Source organism: Melospiza melodia, chromosome 7 (genome assembly GCF_035770615.1).
Source record: "Melospiza melodia melodia isolate bMelMel2 chromosome 7, bMelMel2.pri, whole genome shotgun sequence".
Classification (NCBI taxonomy): domain Eukaryota; kingdom Metazoa; phylum Chordata; class Aves; order Passeriformes; family Passerellidae; genus Melospiza; species Melospiza melodia.
Window position 1 is genome coordinate 18,796,472 of NC_086200.1, and position 20,217 is coordinate 18,816,688.

A 20,217-nucleotide genomic window follows, 5' to 3' on the forward strand; every position below is an offset into this window, starting at 1 on the left:
CTCGGGCCATCCCGGCTGCAGACCCCGCCTTTGGAGCCCCCAGACCCTGAGCTGTGCCGATCCCCTCGGTCCATCCCGGCTGCAGACCCCGCCTCTGGAGCCCCCAGACCCTGAGCTGTGCCGATCCCCTCGGGCCATCCCAGCCACAGACCCCGCCTCTGGAGCCCCCAGACCCTGAGCTGTGCCGAGCCCCTCGGGCCATCCCAGCCACAGACCCCGCCTTTGGAGCCCCCAGACCCTGAGCTGTGCCGATCCCCTCGGGCCATCCCGGCTGCAGACCCCGCCTCTGGAGCCCCCAGACCCTGAGCTGTGCCGATCCCCTCGGGCCATCCCGGCTGCAGACCCCGCCTCTGGAGCCCCCAGACCCTGAGCTGTGCCGAGCCTCCCCGTCCTGCCCTGAGCTCCATTCCCTTGGTAACCACAGCTCTGGCTGCTTAAGGAAACTCTCTAAAGGAATCACTTTATTGAAACACTAAAAAATCAGTTAGAAGAAAGCCCTCTCCTGATTCTTCCTAAAAATACGTGAGAAAGGCTGTAGAAGATAAAAATCCAAAAAGAATGGGATAAAGAGATTGGTCTATTTCCATTAAGAGAGGTTCTCAAAGGGGGGTGATGGATCAGAGTTTGTAAATGCTTCTTTGACTTTGTCTGAGGTCTGAAATTTTAAGAAATAAATAAAAGAGATATTTGGAGAATCCCATAGGCATAGCTGAACAATTAGACCAACTTTTAGGTCCAAACATGTATACTTGAGAACAGATGTGGTTGGTAATGAAAATAATATTTTTCTCAGGAAGAAAAGCAATTAATCAGAGCAACTGAAATAAAAGCTTAAGAAAAAGATAATCTGCAGGGACCCCCAGAGAAGACAAAATGCCAACTGTACCTCCTGAATGGGGTTAAAATAATGAGGAGGGGAGTAAACACATGAACAGTTATTGTAATTACATAACCAAGAGAATAAATGAGACAGCATATCATAGGCGAAATGTGAAAACAAAAGATTTTTGAGAGACAGCTTTTAGAGGGGAAAGAAAAAACTCCAACTAAATAGATAAACAAACTTTAGAGAAAAAGGAAAATGGTCCTAAGTAAGCAGAAGATCTGAAAATCTTTAAAGAAATGGGCCCATTAAAAAAAAAAAAAAAGTCATAGGCTTTAATTTTTTGGGGGGGGAACAAATACCATCAGGAGCCTGTGATAACTTTAAAAGTGGGTCCCCAAGAAGAAGAATTGGAATTTGTTATAGACACAGGGGCAGAGAAAACCTGCCTGTTAAACGTTCCAAAAGGTTATAGTGTGAGCAAACATATAGTGAAAGTAACAGGGGCAAAAAGAGGAAGTTTTACATTTCTGGTCATTAAAGATGTGGTAATTGAGGGAAGAAACTAAAATTTAGGTGGGAGATGTGTTATTGGTCCCAGGGGCAGGTAGCAATTTATTGGGAAGAGTCTTACAAGTGCAATTAAGAGTAAGAGTTATTTCAGAAAATATGAAAATGACAGCTAGAGATTTGAAATTAAGCCAAGAGGATGAAGAAAAAAAAATCAACAAAGAAGTTTGGGCTGGAGAAAGAAATAGGGGAAGAATAAATATCGACCCCATAAGGGTTACAACTGAGAGAGGAGAAAGAGAGAAGTTGAAGTAGAGAAGTAGTTAGGAAACTCTGAGATGTTAGAATGTGAAGTGATGACATCTTGGTGCTAGAAGAGAGCAGAAGTGTGAATGCAAGTTTTTTGCATGAAAGGCAGAGAAGTATCTTAACACATGGTTGTTAAGAGGTTATTCAATGCCACACTGGGGTCCGGAAAAGCCTTAGCAGAACGGGCCCTCCTTGAAGAGAAAAGAGGATAAGTTGACGAGAGAAAGAGAAAGAATGTCAGGAGCACCTGGGCACGCCAGGTTTGGGGTTGTCAAGGCTGGGAGGTGTCTGAGCGCTCCCTGCGATCGGCGGGGTCTCGGGGGCTGCGGCACGGACCGATCCATGGAGGTGCCCCGGGCGGGGCTGGCAGCAGAGGACACAGGTTTGCGGCCAGGAGCGGGCTGGCTCCGGGGCAGAGCTGCCGGGGGGCTCCCAGACTGTCGGGGCGCCGAGCCCAGGATGGCAGCGTCAGCCTGGAAGTAGGCCGAGAGAGAGAAGGGGAGAGAGAGAGAGAGAGGGAGAGGGAGAGGGCAAAAGAGACCCAGGGCAGCCCCCAGGGTCCCCATGCCCGGGGCTGCTCTCCCCTGCCCCGGCCCTGCAGCCAAGGGGCCGCAGCGGGGGAAGGGCCAAGAACAGCATTGACAGCAGGGCTGTGAAAAGAGGGGCAGGGGGGACTAGCACTAAAAGATAAAATCAAAGCAGAGATTGCTGACTCTCCAAACCTCACAAAGCGGTTTGTTTTTCTTAAGTAAGAGGTTTTTTGGTTTTTTTTTTTTTCTTTTGTGTGTTTTGTTTGCCGTTAACGAGAAGGCTTTTTTCCTGAAGAAGAGGCTGCTGTAGAGAAAGCTTTTAGCTAAACCCAGAAAGTTTAGAAGGAAAGCGAATCGTAAAAGTTAATGCAGTATTATCTTTCTTTTATTATCTATGCTATTAAGAAGTCCTTTCCAGGTACTACTGAAGCAACAATCAAAATCACGGAAAGAGAGTGAATTCATGCCAGCAGAATCAAAGGACTTGTGAAGAAACTTGAGGAACGGACTATCATATTTAAACCGGGTGATACTGAACTGACTTTCCAATGGGGACTGAGTGGTAATGGTTTGAGAAAACCCAAATGATCCAAGAAATGTACAAAGAATAACACTGAATTAAGAAATAAGATAATGCTTATATCACTGGATTTGAGCACTGCCTGAATAAAACATCTCCTTGGGGGAGGAATACCTCAGATAGAAAGATCAAGAACGTTTTTGTATTCTGACCTTAGCCCTAGAATTGTACAAGGGAGAAGGGGAATTACTATTTCCATTAGTAAACTTTACTTGATTCATTCCAATACTGGGCATGCTAGGTGGGTTATAAGTAAATGCTTAAATTGTAAGAGTAATTAGTGTTGTGATTCGCAAAATTTATGCTCTTATTGCAAAAAGTGTTAAAGTACTGACTTGGTTTTGTGGATGGGAATTATTAGTGCCTGTTAAATGAGAGATACCTGAGGAACAGTAAGAGACCACAGTTAAAGAGTGTCAAAAACAATTTGCCTAGCAATTAGTTAAGAGAAAGTGACAAGAAAATAGAGGGCAAGACCAGATTGGCCTCTGTATTTCACCACCAAGAAGATCAAATAAACCTGCTGTGGGTTGCAACCTCACAGGCATGGGAGGTGGGAGTATAAGCCATACTGGACCTCTGTTATTCCTGTTTCTGGCACTCACTTGTTGTCTTTTCCCTTTCGGGATACCAGCAGGATTGTGTCACAAATGCTACAGAAAGCATCACATAGAAAGAAACCAAAGTTCCTCCTTTATTACACACACCTATGTCAACAGCCACTGTTATAACCCATCCAAATTAAGAACTTGTAGGCAAAACAGAGTAAATTATTAGATTACAAGAAACTTAAGAAAAAGTGGCAATAGATTTAGAACTGAATGTCCAAAAGGAGAGAGATGGATTTGTTTTAAATTTAATCTTGAAGATGCGGTTCAAGATTTGGAAAAAAAACCCCAAATAATAAAGGAAAAGGTAAAACCAGCACAGCAATCTAACTCTGTATTGACTCCAAATTATCTGTTGAATTGTATTACAAGACTCCAAGCAGTTACAGAAATGATAGCAAATAAGGCTGCCCAGGCATTAGAGTTAACATTAAGTCAGCTAAGCCAAACAAAAACTGTAGGGTATCAGAAAGGTTCGCTTTAGACTGTTTATTGGCCAAAGAAGGGGGTGTTTGTGGAAAGTTCAATATATCAGATCGTTGAAAATTGATGACCACAGAAAAGTCATTCTAGCAAAAGCAAAAGAAATCAAAAAGAAAAATATATACGCATATAACAACCCAGGTACCAGTCCAAAAATTAGAAAACAATGTTAAAATCTAGCTGGTGGGGTAATGTATTAGAAGAAATTAAGACCTTTCATTTGTGTTACAACTGTTTTTATATTTCTTTCTTGTGTAATCCCGTGTTTTATTTTACCAGCATAGTCCAGAAGATATAAGTAGAAAAAAAATATTGCTCAAGCCAAATGATTTACAAAGAATAAGAGTGGGGATTGTGAAAAATGCATGTATTTTATGATTGGCTTTTCGCAAATATTAAAATGAATATTATATGTGTTGTGTGAGAAAGCAATGCTGTATTAATTTTCTTAAGCACTGTGTTAAATATAGTTTTAGGTTATAAAAATAGAAACTATGCTATGTAAGATGCTTTGTTTAACAGAAAGGGCTTGCAGCGAGATAGCAGCCACAGGACATCTAAATCTTTCAGAGAAAGGGAATTTCTTGCCTTCTTATCAGAAAAAATGAACTTCTTCTCACCTTGGAGGCACTGTTAGGATTAGAAGGAAAGAAGTTGACAATGACCAGACACAATCCTGTATTTGAATGGAATTTATGCATCATGTATGAAGTATATGAATATGCAACAGGCTATTGTTCTTAAGGGTTAATCCTTTGTTAATGGGTGTCCTTTTTCAGGCTCCTGATGCCCAGAAAAAGGTACCCGGACATCCGTAACTCTTTGTTTTTATTGTCTCATATTGTCTTAATTCAATTTATCCAAATTGTTATTACTCTAATTGTGTTACTATTTTTATAAGTATTTTATTACTATGAAACTTTTTAAAATTTAAAAACAAGTGATTGGTGTTTTTCACACTGACTGTTCACCGCTGCCAATGCTCACAGTATTCTCCTAACACACTTGAGCTTCCTGTCTTTCAGTGAGAGAAAGATTCAGCTAAAGTCAAGGAAAGAGGGCAGGGGAGATGGAAACCTTCCCTTGAGATGCTTTTAGGAAGGCCTGAAGGGACCCTGCCTTTCCTTGGAACAGAGGTGGTCACCATGCATGGTGTTGCCTGACCTGCCCTAGGTGCTCCTCTATTCCAGAAGGACTTTTGCCCACTTCATCACTTGTCTGTCCCTCCAATTCCAGGGCCTCAAACCTGCTCTGTGAGATACTAAACCTGTAAGTCAGCTGTAAGTTTTCAGAATATGGCACTGACCGTGGCTCTAAGTAAGTTTTTTTTAATCAGGCTTACAATATATTTTGAGAAGAAGAAGGAACAGAAGGGGTAGATACCACACAAGAATCCAGCAGAGTCTTCCCAGCTTTTTTGTCTGGGTTCTATGAAGCACAATGCCCAGTGCTTGCATTATGCTGTCTTTTCATGTGTTCTGGTGACCAGAACCATCCCATGGCCAGGCCCAGGATAATTTGGGTGCCAAAGTCCCATTGCCTGCAAACATCACACTCTTTTTTACCCAGCTGGTGCTCAGCTCAGCATATTTGCTGAGACAACTTTAGGACTGTTTTCCTTAACTTGGCAGTTCTAGCAGATGTCCTTATGGCCCCTAAATTCTGCATCCTTTGTGTCCACTATCAATGGGCATCCTTCTTCCCAAGCTTTGTCAACCTCCCTCTGGGTCTGAGATCAGTGAAACGGGCCCAGCCCTGAGTCTTAAAGACAATTCTAGCAACAACTACTTTGCTTTTCTAATACCTGGCCATCACTTCGAGCTTGTAGGCTGCTATGTGTGTCACAGGTTAAATGTCTCTTCCTGTTGATCAGGCTTGGAAGTGCGGACAGCCCAGGCATGACAGGATATGTTTTCTTCAGGAAATGGGACGTAGGGCCCAGCTTGCAACAGGTCCAGGCCCGCGCCTTCCAGAGCGCCAGAAGGTTCGCGGCGCCATTGCAGGGCTCAGGGCGCCTCCTTGTGGGCAAGAGTCGCCTCGACAGCGCGGGCGCCGCGCGGCGGGGCCAGAGGGCGGGAAAGGGCGGGCGGGTGTGAGGGGCGGGGCGGTTCGTGCCGAGAGCCGAGCCCGCACTGTACCTCGGCGCCTTCCCGGCTCGGTGTTGGGAGCGAGCCGCCGCTGCTCGGGTTCTGGGAGAAGCGTGCGGCCGCTGCGGAGTCCCAGCCCGCAGATCTGGCTGCTGGCCGAGGCTGCAGTGCAGAGCTGCCATGCCAGAGCTGCCGTGCGCCGTGGCACTGCCAGAGCCCCTGGCAGAGCCGGGCTGGAAGTGCCGACAGCTGAGGGAAGCCCTGCCATGGCAGCGCCCCAAGCTCTTGTTTATCCCACAGAAAGAGAGGATCAGCGCCTGGAGGTGACTGCGTCATTCCTGGAAAGGGACTATCTGCTTACAGTTGCGATGTCTGGCAGCAAGCAGGACGGCGCTGGTGCCAGGGAGCCAAGTGAGGGCAAAGCAGCCCTGTGACAGCCTGGCCCAGGGGCTCTTGTGGCAGCAGGCAGCGTGGGGATCAGAACAGAGGCAGGGGGAGGCAGGAGCTGCTCGGCCATGCCAGGGCTGGGAGCCTCCTTCCTGCCCAAGTGGGGCCCAGCTGGGCCAGGGGGCAGCTCCTGGGACAGCCGTGCCCACAATGGCCCCTGCTCTGCAAGGCCTCCAGCGCTGCCCATCAGCCAGGCAGGGACAGAGCAGCCTTGGGGCCGATGCTGCTGCAGGCTCAGAGCCCCGCACAGCTGCTCATGCCCGGTGCCATTGGCTCTGTCCCCTGCAGCCTGCATGCTGTGTCACCGTGCAGAGGCTGAGCCCTGTGCCTCCCCTGGCCCTGGCAACTGCTCCTGTGCTGCTCCTGCACTGCCCAGGGCACCCACGGGCCCTGCTTGGGCCGCACGCAGACCAGAACCAGCTGGGGCTGTGACAGCTCTGCTGCTCTGGGCCCAGCCCTTGGGCAAAGCACCCGCCTGTCCCTGGGCTGGGGGCAGTGCCCAGGCTGGGCTTGGCAGAGCCCGTCCGCTCCTGGAGGGCTGGGGGCACTGCTCTGGCCTGGCCTGGCCCGGCCCTGGGGTCCCTTGGCATTCCTGCTTGCCCTTGCATCCACCAGGGATGGGCTGCAGCTCAATGGCCCCGGCCTGGCCGCACACTCAGGCCTGGAGCCTTCCCATGGCTCCCCAGGGCACGAGAGCCTCAGCCCCAGCTCCCAAACACGACCTAACAGGGTTTGCTGATATTGATCCCTGTTAGACCTTTGAAAGCATGTTGAAAGTAACCTTGTTTGGCAACTCCTTCAAGGAACAAACGTGATTCGCTTCTAATCAGTAAAAACTTTATTGGTTTGCTTGCACTTCCTATAGGGTATCCTAATGCTTCCTTTGGCGTTCCAGAAAATAATGAAAATCTAACAAATTCTAAAGAGAAGTTCTTGAATCCACTATGAGGAGAAGTCTCTACATTCACTATCCTTACATACACTTAAGTAGCTGCTCCTGTAACACACAAAGATGTAGTGGTTTACCTGACTGGACCACACAACAGGATGTTATACACACCGCTACACTAAAAAACTTCTCTTCCCTGTTCATCACAAATTTAAAGCTCTTCTCGAGGTCCTGACTTAATTTTACATGCACATTCATACCTGCAATCCCTCCCCATGCTCAGTTTTCACCTAGACTTACCAGGGAACAGATGTTCCATACTTACCTCAAGCAATAATCTACGTCTGTCTTCCTAACCCTCTGTTTCTTCACTGACTTCTACTAATCTACAAAATAACTTGGACCCTCTGCACAAAAGAAACATCCAATTAATAGCCTTAAACACTTGTGATTGTGCTGCTACTTCTAACAATCTTGACCACCACAGCACTAAAATCAGAAATCAATTCTTCACATCCTTCCTGTTCTCCTGCCCCCACCACGCCTTGGCTCCAGCAGAAATGTTCCCTACTGCAGCCTGGTGTGCTAAGAACAATCAAAGGCAGCAGCACTTTTCCTCAACATGCTGCAATCTGAATTGCAGTGAAATTGCAGCTGTTGCATTAGAAGCTCAGCACCAGCACCCCACATCTTCCCCCAGAACTGAGGCCTGCTGAGGCCTGAGCTCTCCATTTCAACACACCCTGTAAATCAGGCTGCCTGGAAGATTGCAGGCTGCTAACTGTGTGAACACAGCAGTGCATTTCAGCAGAGTTATGGAATCAGTCTCATGGAAGGCACATCCTTTAAGCTTAACACTCTATTCTACAAAATCTAGCCAGCAATTGTTTTGGTGGCCTGTGCAGGTTTTGGGGACTGTGCATGTTTCCTTTGGATGTTGTTTTCTTTGTTTCTAAATACAAAATTCACTGGATTCAGAAGCGAAACCCCAGCTTCATTAGAACAAAGAACCACAGGGACATATGTGGCTGACAAGAACACTCCTCATTTCTAATGGTAACACCAGAAAGAGAGGAAAAAGATAAAGATGATTTAAATACCCGAAAGGATCCGAAATGTCTACATAAGCTGTCAAGTGACTAAGTTTTTGGTAAACTCTAAAAGTCCAGATTGCTATTCGGTAATTGTCTGAAAGAAAAGAAAGCCAGAAAATCTGGTTGACCTTTATTTTGCCAGGACTTTCTCACGGGATTCTACCACAACTTGGATCACAAGTGAGGGTGGCAAATTTTGACTAGAAAACTTTGATAACTAGGCAGCATTTTTTCCTCCTCACTGAATTACAGGAAGGGTTTAAAAGGAAAAAAAAATATAAAAGAGCGTAAAGAAATTCTATCATACCTCTTAGGCGTTCATCATCTTTGGAGAACAAAAAAAAAAAAACTCTAGCACTTCCTGTGCATGGTAAAGAAAGAAACCTAGAATAGGACAAAGGGATTTGAGCATCCTAAATTGTACTATCAAATTTCATGAACACGAGTTAATCCTGTAGTGCTTCAGAGAAATGCCATACATTGAAAAGCTTGATTCCCTAGAAACCAAATAAATCTTTTTATTTTCCAAATCCTCTTTTAAAGAGAAAACTGACTGTGTCTTTGGCTTTTGGCCAAACTCAGTTTGGAGTTGGTCAAACCAAAATGACCCAGTTAATTTCCTGTGCTCTGCTCTTTCTTTCCATATTCCCATTCACATCCAATGGGTTGCTGGGAGTTTTGACTCTGTGCAGCACAAACGGTTTTCTAAGATGACTTTCATTGCTCAGAGGTGTGCAATGTCAGTTTCCCATTCCCTGAGTGCTGCTATTAATATTCCCACAGCATCCAACTACTACAGCCAAGTAGACAACAAAGAGAAATGGAACTTGCATTTCTTGGTCCTGTTCAATTTCTGACATCTCAGGCTCATCGTCACCCTCAGAACTGCTGTCCTGGAAACGTGGATCCTCTTGCCATGTGGCTTTTACTGGCTTTATTGTCCCAAGCGCGTGAGGCTCTGCAATGACAGCACCAATAGAGAAAAAAAGCCAAAACCAGATTATTCCTCTAATCATCAGGAAGAATTCCTCCTTTCACGTGAAATACTTACAGTGGAGAAGAGAGATTTAGGAAGGACAGAATCTGACCCTGCCAGATTTTCTAAGCTACATTTCTGCTCCACTTTGTATTTTCCACTTTGTTCCAGGGAGCCCTTATGTATTCTTAAACATTTCTCATTGCATTCAGAAGACACTGAATACCTTTTCAGTTCAGCGCAAGTCTGGGGGGCTCATTGCTTTGTGCTGTTGCGTTGGGTTTTTTAATATTTTGGGTAACTTCACGGGGTTTCTTTTCTCTCCTACATGACTGGGACTTGAGTTAATGTTGTTTCATCTTCATTTCAGACGGCCTCATTTTATCTAAGGTTAGGACACCCCAATGATCATGTGTCATTCCATTTCCTTTTTCTAAAGGTCCAAGAGTAGAATTCAGTAACAAACAGAATGTTCATGGATCTTGGGGCCAGCTCTCGGACTTTGCTCCTCCCTCTACATTAACGCACATTTCCTTAAAAGCCTTGTGAGTTCCTATGAAACTTGATATGACTGGTGTGTCACCTTTTTCCCTGTTTGAGGAATTCAGGGCATGAGAACAAGCTTTTTCACCACTCAGCAAAAACCCCCAATGCCTTCTCAAAGCATGCCTTTCAGAATTCCTGAGATGCAAGCATGAGGCACCTCTCAATAATCACAACCCTAGCAAGCAGAAATGAAGATCAAAATGCTTCTGCCTAATTACTGACTTCTGTTGCTGAAAATCCCCTGCATCCTGACCTTTATTACACCATATTGCCCTACAGTGCCTGCCAGAAGCTCTTCCTTAGCAATGGCACTGTTAGAAGGGTTCTGCTGTTACCTTCTTTGATGCCCAACTCCTCTGTGCCTCCAAAGAAAGAAAACTTGAAGTAACTCGTCTCCTGAGCTGCATCATCCTCAGGCAAAGGTCCCAAATGGTCATCTGGGGCAGAGTCCTGTGCATCCTCTTTGTCCCAGGGTATTTCCTCAGTCTGGTTTGCTCTTTGAAGGTCTTTCAAAGAATAAACCAGAATAGACGGAGGAAATACCGTCTATTCTGGTTTGTTCTTTGAAAGGCCTCTTTCAAATCCGCAGCAATGGTGTAGGAGTTGTCTTCAGACAGTGAGGCAGTGTCTCATCTCTTTCTTCTTTTTTTGGCTTTACTGAAATGAGATTGTTCAAGGATAGCAACACAGCACACGTCCTTTTCGGACACAGCTTCCCTAAGAGCCACCTTGCTCTGAATGTCTCCCTAAGCATATCCAAGCCCATTAAGGAGTGGTTCATTATCAAGGGTAAGCAGTGGGGAAACATCTGAGGTTGAAGTCTAAAGGCCGGAACAAGAGTCCTTTTTAATTAGCCACATCCTTAAGTGACTTTTCACTGAATACACAGTTACACAGAAATCAAGGTATTTAGCCCAGACTTCTTCCTGCCAGTAGAAACATCAAGAGCTAATAGGGTTTGCCCACAGAGCTGCACATCTCAGGGTCCCTGCACTGACCGTTCTCACCTTCACTTCTGGCAAGGAACACACGGCCTAGAAAGAAAAGATGACGGCACTACGTGCTGCTGTTGGAGGTCCCAGTTGAGGTCCGACGTCGCTGGTGGGAGCGGCTGCTCCTGCGGGATGTCCCCGACCATGTCCCCCTACGCCTGGGCCTCTCAGCACTCGCTGCTGTCCTCCTGCTCCTGTCCTGGCGACTCCTGGACCGCACAGTTTGAGTCGAGGCCCGGCGCTGCTGGCGGGAGCGGCTGCGTCTGGGGAATGGCCCTGACCATGTCTCCCTTCGCCTGGGCCTCTCAGCCCTTGTCCCTGTGCCACTGCTGCTGCCGCGGCGACTCCTGGAGCGGACAGGTGGACTCTGGGCCCAGCCTTGCTGGCGGGAGCGGCTGCGTCTGGGGGATGGCCCGGACCATGTCTCCCTTCGCCTGGGCCTCTCAGCCCTTGTCCCTGTCCCACTGCTCCTGTCACAGCAGCTCCTGGAGCGGACAGGTGGACTCCGGGCCCAGCCTTGCTGGCTTGAGCGCCTGCGTCTGGGGGATGGCCCTGACCATGTCTCCCTTCGCCTGGGCCTCTCAGCCCTTGTCCCTGTCCCACTGCTCCTGTCACAGCAGCTCCTGGAGCGGACAGGTGGACTCCGGGCCCAGCCTTGCTGGCGGGAGCGCCTGCGTCTGGGGGATGGCCCTGACCATGTCTCCCTTCGCCTGGGCCTCTCAGCCCTTGGCCCTGTCCCTCTGTTCCTGTCATGGCAACTCCTGGAGCGGACAGGTGGACTCTGGGCACGACCTTGCTGGCGGGAGCACCTGCGTCTGGGGGATGTCCGTGATGGTGTCTCCCTTTGCTTGGGCCTCTCAGCCCTTGGCCCTGTCCTACTGTTCCTGTCACGGTGACTCCTGGACCGGACAGGTGGACTCTGGGCGCGACTTTGCCGGCGAGAGGAGCTTCGCCTGCGGCTGGGCCCAGCATGTCTGGAATGGACCCTGTCCTCAGGGTCAGGGGACGTGCTGCGTGTTGCCCTTGATCTGCTGATGCTGCTGGTGTCCAGTGAGGAAGATGGCAGCGCCTGCTGCCATGCTCCGTGTTGGGGCCTGCTGTGGCTGCCCATCTCTGGAGATGGAGGTGGGGAAACCAGCACCAATGGCACAGGGCTGTGGGAGCTGGGGCTGATGGCCTCAGATTCTGACCAGCCACGAGCAGATTGTAGTCCTGACTGTCTGGCCGGCCTGGGGCCATTGAGCTCTGTCTCATCCCTGGAGGCTGTAAGGGCAAGCAGGAATGTCGAAGATCACCCAGGCCCCGGCCAAGCCAGGCCAGAGCAGTGCCCCCAGCCCTCCAGCAGTGGATGCTGCGCTCTGCCAAGCCCGGCCTGGGCACTCCCCTAGCCCAGGGACACCGGGGACTTTGACTCATACATGTTCCGAGCCCAGCACAGCTGTCACACTCCCATCTCTGTGTGCTGTTCCTCAGGCCAGAGCAGCGCCTGTGGGTGCCCTCAGCAGCACAGGAGGAGCACAGGAGCAATTGCCAGGGCCTGGGGAGGCAAACAAGCTCATAGCACTGAGAACAAAAAGTGTACCAGCACGTGGTTGTCTAGCCAAGCGCTTCTGCTTCTTCCTGCTTTGAGCCCTTGTCGAGACACAGGTTCCCTGCAGAGCCCCAGGTGCAGCTTCCCAACTTACCCCTGTTCCTCTGCCTCCTCCCTGCCCCCAGGGTAAAGGCACTCCCTGGCATTGCATTGGCCGTGCCTCACTCCTAGATCTGCGAAGGCATCGTTGTCCTCCCACGTTGGCTGTCTGATGGAGAAAGGAAGAGATGATGAATTTCTGCTGCTCTCCCTCACGGAGGTCCAGGGTGTCCCAGCTCTTTCTCCAGCACTTTTCCAAGTTGGGGGTGAAGCTGAAGCCCAGACTCACAGGACAGGGCAGGGCCAGGGCTCCTGGGGCAGGGCCTGGCACAGCACAGCACTTGCACCCTCCTGGCTGGTGGGCCAGGCAGAAGGACACCAACCTGAAGGGGACTCGGATCCCCAAGATGAACATTTCAACAGGGAATTCCCCACTGTCTCTGCACAGGGGGCACTGGAAATAGAAAGCACCAGCGCGCAAGGCCTGTCCCTGCAGGGCAAACACAGGCAGGGTGAGCGAGGCCCTGCTGCTGCTGCTGCTGCTGCTGAGCACCTGCTGTGCCCCAGGGCTCAGGGGAGGGCTCCTACCTGGATGCAGTCCCTGTGGAACCAGGCCTTTTTGCACGCTGGGCACACCAATGTTGTGAAGGTCTTTCTGTCCTCCACAGGTTCCATGCAGATGAGGCAAACGGTGTCCGGCTCAGGAGTCGCATCCACCTCCTGCTCTGGACGGTGCTCAGGGCAGAAAGAGCTGGGGGCAAAGGGATGGGGAAAGTGAGAAATGCTGGATCATTCCCCAGGGGTGGCCATAAAGAGAGATGAGGTACCTGAACGGAGTAACGTATAGATTGACACAGCCGCCCTCCTTGGTACAGGGCAAGTGGAACCATCTGTCACAGTTCTCCCTGCAGCACATGATGGTTGCCCCGCTCTGTCCGCAGACGCAGCAGCGCTGGAAAGAGCCAAGCAGCTGCATCAGCAGCAGCAGCAGCAGCAGCAGCCTCGAGGCCTCCCCAGGCAGCCCCAGGGCTAAGGGCAGGGCGCAGGACGTGGCCGCTGCCGGCTCCCAGCCCACAGAGCCGCCAGCTGGAGGAGGGAGGCTGCTGTGCCAGGGCCTCTGTGCCAGAGCTGCTGGGAGCCAGACTTTGTCCCGACTGTTGGGCCGGCCTTTCTTTCCTGCAGTCTGGGCTAAGCTCTGGCAAACCTCGCCAGGCACAAATCTCCCTGCTCTTGTCAGGCTCTCACCTTCTGTGCCGCCCGCCGCACTGCAATTAGGAGATCTCGAGGGAGAAAGTTCATGAGTCCCCCGCGGTCCGTCTCTTGCTGAAATAGTAGAGTGGCGAAGAACTGCAGCCAAGGGGAGAAGCTGATGAGGAGGGGGCGGGAGGAGCTGCCCATTGCAAAGGTGGAGGGAGCGCCCGGAGCCACTCACCATGCAGAACACGTGGGCACAGAGCCCACCCTTCTGCAGTTTGTCACCGCACATGTCCGGGTCAGCCTCGGCACGGCGACACAGCATGCAGGCTGCAGGGGACAGAGCCAATGGCACCAGGCATGAGCAGCTGTGCGGGGCTCTGAGCCTGCAGCAGCATCGGCCCCAAGGCTGCTCTGTCCCTGCCTGGCTGATGGGCAGCGCTGGAGGCCTTGCAGAGCAGGGGCCATTGCGGGCACGGCTGTCCCAGGAGCTGCCCCCTGGCCCAGCTAGGCCCCACTTGGGCAGGAAGGAGGCTCCCAGCCCTGGCATGGCCGAGCAGCTCCTGCCTCCCGCTGCCTCTGTTCTGATCCCCACGCTGCCTGCTACCACAAGAGCCCCTGGGCCAAGCTATCAGAGAGCTGCTTTGCCTTCACCTGGCTCCCTGGCACCAGGACCCTCCTGCTTTCTGTCAGACATGGCGGCTGTCTACGCTGAGTCTATCTCCTCGAAGGACGTGGTCACTTCGAGGTGCCGTTCCTCTCTGTCTATGGGAGAAAAAAGGGGGGGGGGGGAGTTTGCAGAACAGGCCCAGAACCACGAGGCTCTACTCCCTGCTCAGCCCTGCGTGAGCCCTGCTCCTGTCTGTTTCTCCTCCCGTCGTCGCCTTGAGTAACACTGCAGTGTCCTCTGGCTGTTCCTCTGCTGATTCTGTGATTTTGGGAAGGGAGAGGCAGGTGAGCCTGCAGCACAGGCCCAGAGCCCCGAGGTGTGGGGCCCCTCTGGTCCCTGGGCAGCCACATCCCCGCCCTACCTTCTCCTCCCGTTGTCAGGTCGCACTGACACTCGGCTTGAGCCCCGCGTTCCCTTTTGTGGCCTTGGTGGCACAGGTCACAATGGCCACTCTGACATCAGCACCGTGTACCCAAAATCGGGGCAGCCATGGCCCCAGGTCCCTGGCAACCACTTGTGGCGGCCCCCTTGGGCACCGAGCTTCTAAAATGGTCCGAGCGTTTGCTCAGGGTGGAAGCAGGGCCAGGACTCCTGCAGCAAGTGCAGGGTCAAATGCCAGGCCCTGGGGCAGCCATCCAGGGTGGCACTGTAGGCAGGGAGGTGCTGTTCAGGCACTGCCACACTAGGGCTCCGGCCCCGGCCAAGGGAAATTTCTGCTCCTGCCCCTGGCAGGCGGTGGCCCAGAGAGCCCGTGCGGAGTCAGCTGCACTACAGGGATTCCATCCCTGCTCTAGGTGAACTGATGTTTTCATCAAGACCTGTCTGCAAAAAACTAAGATGAACCTGATTTGATGCTGCTGCTGATCACCATTGGGTACAGGAGATAAACCTGGACACCACCACAGCTGCCTCCGTTATCCTGCCATCATATGAACTAACAACTTTGACTTTCCATATAAATGGAAAAATTAGTATTAAGCTTCTGAGAAGCGTCATCTTTTATACTGACTCAGCAGAAAGACAGAAAATTCACTGAGAATTTTCTGTGTACATTTGACAGGAGAGCTTGCAACTGTCCTCAACTCAAGTCAAATACAGGAGGATGCTTTTCCTACATTATAGGAACTTTGCCAGTTTGGTCCATGCTTTCCTACTAGAAAATACATTGGAAAAAATTAGGAAGAGAAGCACAAACAATTCTTGTCAATTTTTCTCTTTCGTGTCTTTGCAAACATGCTCCTGGAAATGCAGATCCATGACTTGTGGAACAATCAGTGGCATCTCTGGGAAGCAGGGCAGGGACTGACAGGCAAGGACACACTGCACCTGCCTGATGCTGGGGCAGCAGGAGTTTGCCCATTTTCCTGTCTCCATGGGAGAGCCACCTTGGCTGGGAAACGATGCCTTCACTGGTCTAGGAGGGAGGCACAGCCAGTGCAATGCCAGGGAGCGCCTTTACCCTGGAGGCAGGGAGGAGGCAGAGGAAGAGGGGGGAAGTTAGGAAGCTGCACCCGGGGCTCTGCAGGGCTCCCGGCTAGGTCTCGAAGCACAAGGAGCCAGAAGAGCTTGGCCGGACAATCCCGAGCTCTGGACACCTTGTCCTCAGCACCGGGAACCCGTTTGCTTCTCCAGGCCCTGGGCACTGCTCCCGTGCTGCTCATGCAATTACACACAGACACAGAGCTACCTGCTCTGTCTCAACCCTCTTCAGCACTGAACAGCACAACACAGTAACATGTTCTCTTCAGTACATGGTCTAATTATTAATAGTCCTGCAAAGACTCACATTCAAAGCACACACAAAAACCCCAAACCCTGGTACAAACCTTGCATCAACACAAAATGCATGTTGCTGTTCAGAAACACAGGGCAGCACTTTTGGCCAATGCTTTTTCCTATAAGATCTTTCAAAGGATTGCAAAAGTGACATTGTTTGGCAACTTCTTCAAGGAACAGACAGGAGAGGCTTCTGAGTTTTTAAAGATTTATTGGTTTGCTTTCACTTTCCTTTTGGCATCCTTACACTTCACCCAGCATTCCAGAAAATCGTGAACATCCAAAATAATATCAGGGGAAGTTTCTGAATCCATTCATGTTTCTCCCAAAGACTTTCTTGACATACATACAAGTGACTGGTCCTATGACATACAGAGACGCAGTGGTTTCCCTGACTGGACATTACAAGACAACGTTATAGACTCCACTATACTAAAACACTTCTGTTGCCTGGTAATTACAAAGCCTGAAGCTCTTCTAGAGGCTTTTCCCAGTGCAACTTCATTAGGTTCCTCTCTGCCCAACTCTCGAGCCTCTCCAGGTCTCACTGAAGGGCAGCAGAGCCTTGTGGTGCCTCAGGCCCTGCTCCCAATTCTGTCCCATCAGCAAACACTGAGGGAACACTCTGTCCCTTCTGCCAGGTCACTGGGGAATAAGGCAAACAAGGCTGGGCCCAGCACGGCGCCCTGAGCTCACAGCTACCTAAGTTTGGAGCTCCCCTGTCCACTTCTCTGCCCCACTGTCCCTGAGCTGCCTCAGGGGCCTGTTATGGGAGGCAGGGACAAAGCCTTGCTGAAGTCCCAGCTGGCAACAACCACTGCTCTCCCCTCACAAGCCCAGCCAGTCACTGCAGCACAGGTGGCTATGGGATTGGTCAAGCATGGTTTCCATTCCTGTTATTCCACAGGCTTAGAGATGGCATCCAAGAGGAGCTGTTCTGTCACCTTTCTGGGGATGGAGCTGAGGCTGATGGGCCTGCAGTTTCCTGGCTCTTTCTTGGTGCCCTTTTGCAAGACTGCAGTGATGTTGGCTTTCCTCCACTGCTCATGCCTCTCTCCAGGGCTGTCTCCTTCCCTGACCTGCTGGCAGAGCACCCTGTGCCAGAGGCAGGAGCAGAGATTTCCCTTGGCCCCAAAAAGGGAACACTGGGCTCAGGCCGAGTGTCAGTGCGACCTGACAACGGGAGGAGAAGGCATGAAGGAGCAGAGCTCACTCAGGGCTGAGCAGGCAGTAGAGCCCTCGTGGCTCTGGGCTTGCTCTGCAAGCTCCTTGGCCTCTACTTTCTCCACAGAGAGAGAGGAACAGCACCTCAAAGCGACCAGGAAACCCGGCCATGGAGCGAGGCTGGGGCTGTGACACCTCAGGGAAACCGGACACGGAGCGGGACTGGGGCTGTCAGCCCTCAGGGAAACTGGCAATGGAGCGGGACTGGGGCTGAGACACCTCAGGGAAACCGGCCATGGAGTGGGACTGGGACTGTGACACCTCAGGGAAACCGGCCATGGAGTGGGGCTGGGGCTGTGACACCTCAGGGAAAGCAGCCATGGAGCGGGACTGGGACTGTGACACCTCAGGGAAACTGGCAATGGAGCGGGGCTGGGGCTGAGACACCTCAGGGAAACTGGCCATGGAGTGGGGCTGGGGCTGTCAGCCCTCAGGGAAACCAGCCATGGAGTGGGACTGGGGCTGTGACACCTCAGGAAACCGGCCATGGAGCGAGACTGGGACTGCCAGCCCTCAGGATACCCGGCCATGGGGCTGGGGCTGCAGCTGTGACACCTCAGGGAAAGCAGCCATGGGTGTGGCTTGGCCTTTGACACCTCAGGGAACTCACCATGGCAGCCACCTCCAGGGGTTTTGAAGTACTTGTTTCTTGGTTTAATGCCCTTCCAAGATCAATTTTCCTGATCCTTATCCATGTTTTGGACAAGTATTGCCTCCTGAACAGGCCACCTCCTGGATGTGCAATGATTCCATCTGATCCAGCTGTGCCTCTTCCTTTCTCAAGGGATGGACAGAGGGGCTCTATTGAAGGTGGCATTTCCTGCAGGAAGGGAGGCGATGCCAGACACAGCCACAGGAGGTAGTTGCTGTGCTTCTGGGCCTGAGCCCTGCTGAGGCTTGAGCTGCCCTCTCTGCTGCTTGGCACTGCGGGCACAGCCCGGATAAGATGGGCACAGCCCAGAGGAATTGTCCCGAGCAGGCTCAGGGCACTCGGGTACTGAGCTGTCCTGCTGGGCTCCCTCCGTGGGAGACATGTCCCGAAACCTGGGAGCGGCTGCACAGGGTGCCCGTGGTGGGGAAAGGGCAGAGGGGGAGAGCAAGGCTCCAGTGTGTCCTGAGAGGGCCTGGCTATGTGCCCATGTGATGTGGGAGCTGTTCCATGGGCAGGTGGGCAAGCAGGAGGGAGGGACGGAGGTTGGGAGTGACAGCTGTGGCACTGCAGATTTCCCCAAGCATTTAGTGAGGGTTTCCTGTGTGGCAGGGAGAGAGCCCCAGGGCCCTGGGCTGCTCCAGCTGCCCCTCCAGGCATGTTGCACAGGACCTGCAAAGAGCGTGGAGAGTGACCAGGAGCCACAGGCTCCCACAGCCTTACCCCACCTACTTGCAGTCCCCAATTCCCCAAGGGAGAAGGGGATCCCAACACACCATGGAAATGGTTCTGTAGCATCTGTGATCCCTCCTCGACTGGGATCATGACTTGGATTACTTGGAAATGCTGGTGAATGGTGCTTTGAAGACCTTGCCAGATGTTGGAGGCATGTTCTTAATGTACCTTTCCTGACAGAATAATCTGTGTCAGTATGCCAAGAGCTTACCATGAGCCAGTTCCCTTAAATTTCACTGAAGGTAGATCAGTTCTGGAAACCTTACCCTGCTCCCTTCTGGAGCCCTGAGGGATCCCACAGGATCACTGTCAGTGGGAGGAAGGGGCATTTAGCTGTCCATCCTCCTCCCGTGTGCAATGCCACTGTGTCCTTCTGTGTGCTCTGTGCAGCCACAGAGAAGAGCAGAGAGGGAAGGGGCTGGGCCCAGGGCTGTGCCTGGGGGCTGAGCCTTTCTCAGCTCCTTTGCAGCCCCCAGGGAGCCCGAGCTGCTTCTGCTGCCACTGCTAAGCCCTGGCCCTGCCTGGGGCTGGGTTTCAAGCTGCTGGCTGCTCCAGGGAGTCCTTTCTGCCCCGACTGCCCCGCAAGGGGCTCCTTCCATCCCAGTGTGGGGCCACTGCAGGCACGAGGTCCCCCTGGCCCTACTCCTGAGTGGAAGGCAGAGCCAAGGGAGTGCCTTGGAGGGCACCAATCACCCAGATGCCCTCACTGCCACTCGGGCCTGAAGGAGAATCTTCAGCAGTGCCATTGGAGCTGTTGTGTCCTGCCTTTCTTTGCAGCTGAGCCTGTTGCTAAAGGTGATCTGGCTTCCCAGCCCACATTCAGGATTGAGCCTCTGGGAGATGGTGAGGGTACGCCAAGGCCTTTCCCCTGTGAGACCTGCCAGCTCAGAGCCCAAAGCTCGGCCAGGGGGGCATCGCTGCAGGTGCCAGGACAGAGCCATGCATGTGTGTGCCCTCACCCTGCACGATCCACTCACAACTTCTGCTCAGCACTGGCTAGTGTTTGAAGGACGGTGGGCCATGGCCCAGCTGAAAAAGCCCAGATGATTTGTTGATTTTATCCGATTTTGCATAAGCATGACGTTCTGAACATGCCATTAAAGAAATGGAGAATTTCTCCATCTTTTAAGGTGTACTTTTTGTTTCTCAAGTGATGGGCCAAAAGTTAGGACAGAAGGAGGTGTTTCCCCAACAAAGCAGAGGCCGATTGGCAGCCCCTGCTGCAGGAAGGAAGTCCGAGCCAAACACAGGCATGGGCACAGGCACAGAAGGTAATTGCTGTGCCAGGCTCAGCAGGGCTCAGCCATTGGCAGAGCTGTGTGGCTGCAGCTCTTCTTCTTCTACCAGGGCCTCCCTTGCACAGCCCGGCAAAGCTGGAGGTGCCTTTGGAGCTCGTTCACAGCCCGGGGAAAGGGGACTCGTGCACCAACGTCCCTCCCGCTGCAGCTGCTCTGGAGCTGGCCCT